This window comes from Microtus ochrogaster, chromosome 21 (assembly GCF_000317375.1).
Source record: "Microtus ochrogaster isolate Prairie Vole_2 chromosome 21, MicOch1.0, whole genome shotgun sequence".
Classification (NCBI taxonomy): Eukaryota; Metazoa; Chordata; class Mammalia; order Rodentia; family Cricetidae; genus Microtus; species Microtus ochrogaster.
The window spans coordinates 19,688,344-19,694,343 of NC_022022.1; the positions used below are offsets into that span (position 1 = coordinate 19,688,344).

Here is a 6,000-nt window from a genome sequence, read left to right on the forward strand (position 1 = left end):
TGCAGATTAGGACGTTTAGAAAAAGCCTAAGCATGAAGTACTGATGGGCAAAGAATGTCTACCTGACTCTTGACAAAGAATGGAATCCATGTTCCGATACTTACCTCATAAAATAGCATGAGGATGCCCCTAGCCAGAGAAAGTAACAGAAGGGGCACCTTGCGAAGGCCTGAAATGCTTCCCAATTTGCCTTAACATCTCTTTCCTGATTAGTCGTCTTCTTAATCTTAAGATGATGGCTCACACAGCTCCAGGTTTCCTCAGGTACTCTGTGTTCTATAGCAACACAATGTAACCCAAGGATGAAGTAGCCTACCATCCTCTGTCAGATCAGAATCTGCTTCAGCAGTGTGGTGTGGTTGGAAGTTGAAAGGAGAATGGGAAGAGAAACAGAATCTGACAAAAGTAAGCGCCTAAGAGAGAGAAACTAACCCACCACCCTTTCAACTTTGGAAACTTAATAGGGGGAGAAGATGACCAGAAATAAGGCTTAGAGGAGAAAGAATTCAGGGCTTGCAGTGGTTGCTCATGCCTACCAACCAGCACAGCACTCAGGAGGTTAGCACCTCCTGGGTTGGCTTAGGCTACAATGGTGAATTCCTTGTCTCAAAATAAAAGATAAGGAAAAATTTCTGACTTATTACTTAACATTTTATTAATATTTGCATCTCTAGTACCTAGCACATTGAGTATATTAGAAAAGGTTTACTTAGAAAAGCCTATCCCAGAAAAACTCAAAAGCTAAATTAGAAACAGAGAGATGGCTGATCAGTTAACAGTGGTTGCTTTCCCAAAGGATCTACATTCGGATTCCAGCACCCATATGGCTGCTCAGAACTATCTGTAACTCCGGTGCCAGGTGATCCACCAGCTTCTGGCCTCTCTGGGTACCAAGCACACAGATGGTGCACAGGCATACATTCAGGCAAAAATACCCATATAGATGTGGGATTCTCCTCTGTGTGCTGTGAATATCATTGGTTAATAAAGGAACTGCTTTGGGCCTGTAGCAGAGCTATATATAGAGGAACAGAGCTAGGTGGGGAAAACTAAGCTGAATGCTGGGAGAAAGAAGGAAGAGTCGAGAGAGGCCATGTAGGCCCACCGGAGCAAGACAGGACTTTACCTGGTAAGCCACAGCCACATTGTGATACACAGATTACTAGAAATGGGTTAAATTAAAATGTAAGAGCTAGCAGATAAGAAGCCAGAGCTAATGGGCCAAACAGTGATTTAAATCATATGGTTTCTGTGTGATTATTTTGGGGCTAAATGGCCAGAACTAACTAGCGGCCTCCTCCAACAGTTTAATATGATAAAACTTCACACTATCGAAAGGCTACCATTTTATTTACTAGAATAGTTAGGGTGGGACTGAAGTTGTAGAAGCTCTGTGATCACAGCATTGGCCTACCATGGGGATTTAGTTCAATCCCCAGCACCAAAAAACAACCACACACATACACACACCTACAATAGTGAAGGTTTACATAAAATGTTATTTCCCAGATTACAAATATGAATACATGAGATAATTTGAACCCTGTATACACTTCCAGTGGCCCAAGACAGCCTTCTCTGATAACATTTTGATTTTAAAGAAAAAGGCATGTTTTTTTAAAAAAAAATCAAAGTCACACAGAAAACCAATATATTAAAATTCACTTCTAAGCCTCATATAGTGGTGCACACCTATCATTTCAGCACCTGGGAAGCTGAAGGAGGAGGACTATAAGTCTGAGGTTAGCCTAGGCTACAAAGGAAGACAAACAAATAATAAAATTATAAGTAAATACTACATTTATGATTAGGGACCAATAAAGAATTAGTAGAGAATATGAATTAACTTTGAAAAGAATAGTACAAATGTGTTTGCTTAGCCTCTCTCTATATGCAGTACACACACATGCACACATATATTATATTATTCCTATTTTTTTAAAAAACATTAACCTGCCAAGGTTAGGGTGTTATATAAAATTACTTAAGATTTCAAAAACTTGTAAGGATTTTATATGTATGGCGGAGCAGTTCCACCTATTTCTATTATATACATACACTGTAAACAAACACTTTAAAAATCACTTAGATACAAAGTGAATCATCTCCCATACCAACACATTTGTACTGACACTAATTTCTGCTTTTCCAAGATGACGCATGTCCTTCCTTAACGCAAGATCTCATGAAGAGCTCCCTATCTTAGCACACTGTGTCTGAAATGTTTGCACATGCACTATATAAGCTACCAAGGTTGCTGCGGATTGTCATTAGGGTCTATAATTAGGGCGCACCTTATAGTTACAGCTGCGAAACAACAAGTCTGCTGGGTATTTCAGTAACTTCACACCTGGGTCTGCTAATGTAAACCATCACTGTGTAGAGATCAAATGTATTTTCAGAAAAGTTGTGGAGTCAAGCAACATTCATCCCTTCTCCAACTAGAGGAGGTCCAGCAAGTCTCGAAATGGAAGCAACTGCCTCTAGCTTCTAAAAGTGCATCATCACCCCTTAAAATAGGTTAGGTTTCTTTCCAGTCTGTAACTTTGTCCTGTTAAAAACAAACTTCTAAGCCCTTGGACACTAAAACCACACTTCTTGACACCACATAGTCAAAATAAATGTCTGAGAGTAAACAACATAAAAAGTATCTTGAATCAGACAGAGTTCAGATTGAACCGGGAAGGGCACGGTGGGCTTTCTTTTCGAGGACAAGAATAAGTAGAAAATGCGTCCTACCCTAAAATGACAAACTTTTTATTTAAAAACAGTGTGACGGCTGCATCTTTTAGAGAAAACAGTAATGAACTGTTAGTGTCACGTCCCATGAGTTGGAGAGAACCTACAACTTTATGAATTAAAAAAAAAAAAAACCTAAGGAAAAGGCTTTGGGATGGGGGGGTCTCTTGATTTTTACAGTTCGGGAAATGTACCTCTTGGTACCCATTGGTACTATCATTGGTTTGATTTACATACCAAATAAATCACTTTCATTAAGTGTCTAGTCAGTAATCATGGCCCTAAACAAGGTGTTAAAGGAGTTCATTTTAAAAGCCTCTAAAAGAGTAAGGCAGAAGCCTTATTTTTCATACTACAGCTCCCACCCACAGTTAAGTCTGTTTGGATGAATCACACATTACATTTGCGGAACGTTTCCTTCGTTTTTCCTATTAATTTTTATTTAACAGGATGAAGGATCGTCATCGTCATCCCAGACTTGAAGACGACAGAAAATAAAACTGACAAGTTAACAATTTAACTAATTCTTCCCATCATAACTTCGTGTCAGCACTTGCTACACCTTTTAAATGTGAAAATTAGCATGCCGTTTTCCAAATGTTTCAGTGCTAATCACAAAGAACTTAAGTTTACCGTCCATGTACCTCAAAAGCAGCCTTCAAAATATCGTGGGGGGGGGGGATGTTTCCAGATATGGAAAGCTGCAAAGAGATAAGGACGTGAGGTTATGTTTTGGAAGCCTTTATCGGGTTCTGCATGGATAAAGCAAACCTCTTGAGAATAACAAAACCTCCAAACAGGCTCAGATTGCAGGCTTTCAGAGCCTCCCTGTGACACCTGTGCGGGCACTTCCTGTTCTCCCGCGCCGCCGCCGAGTAGTTCGGGTAATTGTACCGTAAAGCGCCGCTTGGAAGCTAAACATTAACTTTGTCCATCTCCGTACAGCGACTGAGAAACCACCACCCCAAGATTTTAGCGCATCCAATCCAGCCCGCTCCCCCGAGGAGGGACGCCAATCATGCGGGAGCCCCGGAGAAGGCTGAGTGCCCTGAAGACAGCGGGGCTGGACCGTGAGGGACAGGAGCCTGGACAGCACATCCCGACCCAGCCAGATCCCGCCGTCAGCCCGCGGCCACCAGGCTCAGCGCGCCCGATCGGGCGGGAGGGCGGGCGAGCGAGCGGGAGCAGGCCGAGGGGGCGCGGGTCCTTCGCCCTCCGCCCAGCGGGGGCTCCCGAGACTCACCCCAAGCTCGACCTCCCGAGCGCCGCAGCCTTGCAGTCCCGCCGGCCCGCCTCCGCCTCGCGCCGCCACCCACCACGTCGTGACAGCCGAACCGAACCGACGCTCACAGGGACAGACAGCCACGGCCGCTTTCGGCCGCCCGACGCGCGCAGAGCATGCGCGCACACCCGAGAACCAGGGGCCGGTCTGGCCAGTGACACCTGCGATCAACAGGTCCCCGGACCCCGCCCTCCCTCCCTCCCTCGCATCAGGACGCTCCGCCCCCTGGCGCAGGCCCCGCCCTCCCGCCGCGCCCCGCCCCCGCACGTGAATTCCCAGCTTTCCTGCGGGTAATGCTCCAGTTCCGCGGGGCTCCGTGAGGCGCGAGATCCCGCGATAACAGGGCTTTTTTGGCGGGGGGGGGGGGAGGCGCGGGGGCGTGGCGCTCGGGGCGGGCCGTGGGGAAAGACATGGCGGTTTCCCGAGCGGCTTCTCTGGCAGTGGGACTGAGTCCGCAGCAGACGCAGTGGTTGTGCCGTTCTCCGCCTTGGTTTGCGGTTTTGTAATCCGAGTGCGGGTCCGGCGGGAGCTGAGCCGAGGTTCCGCGGATCTAGCCAGTGCTGGCTCGGCGCCCCGGGGTCCACGGCAGGGAGTGGGACGGTTTGTTGGCGGTTGAATGGTTTCCTTTGGCGTGAATGTATTTTCCCCTCGCTGGTGGTTTCGTGACCGTTAATAAAATGAAAGCCTTAATTAGCGTGTTGACCCGGTTAATACTTGTCAGGAAAATTTGGCAGCTTCGTTTCCGTGTTTTGGAACAGGTTTTAAGTTCCAAGCTGCTGCTGAGAACCAAGCTAATCTTTGTTTGCAAAACCTTTCTTAGGGATCATAGTGAAAAGGGAAAACAAAACAAAAAACCTGCCTGGCTGTCTGGCTATCAAGATCTCTCCAGAGTAGACGTGGTCTTGAAAAATCTTTCCCAAGCTGGGATGTGTAGAACACAGTGATAAAAACAGACTTAGGTGAGCTCACAGATGACTCTAGAGTTTACCTGAAGAGACAATGAGGAAGCCTTTAGAAGTTGGTGGGTGACATGTGGCAAGTTTATTGCGCTTGAAACTGGATGTCTGAGAATTTATTGAGCCTCCTTACCACATAAGAGAAGTAGAACGAAATGACGCTGCCCTCTGCATTAAAATTCGTAGTGGAAGGAGGAGGAACCGGCTCTTAGGAAGTTAAAGTAACTGGTATTATGCCATGTCCTCCTGGCCCCTCATCAACCTCTCTGATGCACTTGGAGCTTTTTTCTTCCTCTGGACCCTTTATTCGCAGCACTCCATTTTATGGTGTTGTTTGATATTGTCGTCGGTCACCTCTTCCTCATCACCCACTTAGCCTATCAGCTCTATTTTATACAAAGCACTCCGAGGTGTGTATCTTCATACTGGATCCATCTAACGGTGTCCATTTGGATTTCACATGAGTGCCTTAAGTATGTCCTAAAATAGACCTGGACATCTTTATCTTATCCTGAGAGCAGCCTTCTCCCCACTCATCTGTACTGTTTCTGTTCTGTTCTTCAAATAATGTCGCCCCAGAGCCCTTCTCTTCATCCCACCTCACTATTGCCAAGTCTAAATATCTCTCAAACCCACCTGTTATAATTCTCCCTCATCCGTCAAGGGATCGTTTTATCTTCTAATTTCTTCCTCCGACCTCCGTTCTATTAGTAGCTTTTCTAACATGAAAATGAACTTTTTTTCAGGCACCTTCCTTCATTATCATCTGCATTGCCCTTTGTGATCTTACCCCAATACTGGTAAATTGCACCTGACATTTACTCATTTTCTTCATGCTAGCTATTCCAAAATCCCCACTATTCTGTCATCCTGAGAGGGCCTCATGATCAGCTCAGTCTCAACTGAATACTTCCTTTCCTTGGATCTTTTCATAGCTCCCTGAGATAAATTTGCTCCCCCATACCCCATTTACCCTTTTGGATATCTCTCTCTCTCTCTCTCTCTCTCTCTCTCTCTCTCTCT

At 45.6% G+C, this 6,000-nt stretch overlaps 1 protein-coding gene across 1 annotated transcript in view; it reads right to left on the reverse strand.

Moving 5' to 3' along the window:
• Positions 1-4,318, reverse strand: part of Usp53 (ubiquitin specific peptidase 53) — a 56,201-nt gene extending 51,883 nt beyond the window's left edge. The window contains exon 1 of the mRNA XM_005357227.2: positions 3,983-4,318. The gene's annotated coding sequence lies outside the window, so the exon portion shown is untranslated. The remainder of the gene's footprint in view (positions 1-3,982) is intronic.
• Positions 4,319-6,000: the final 1,682 nt, after the last annotated feature.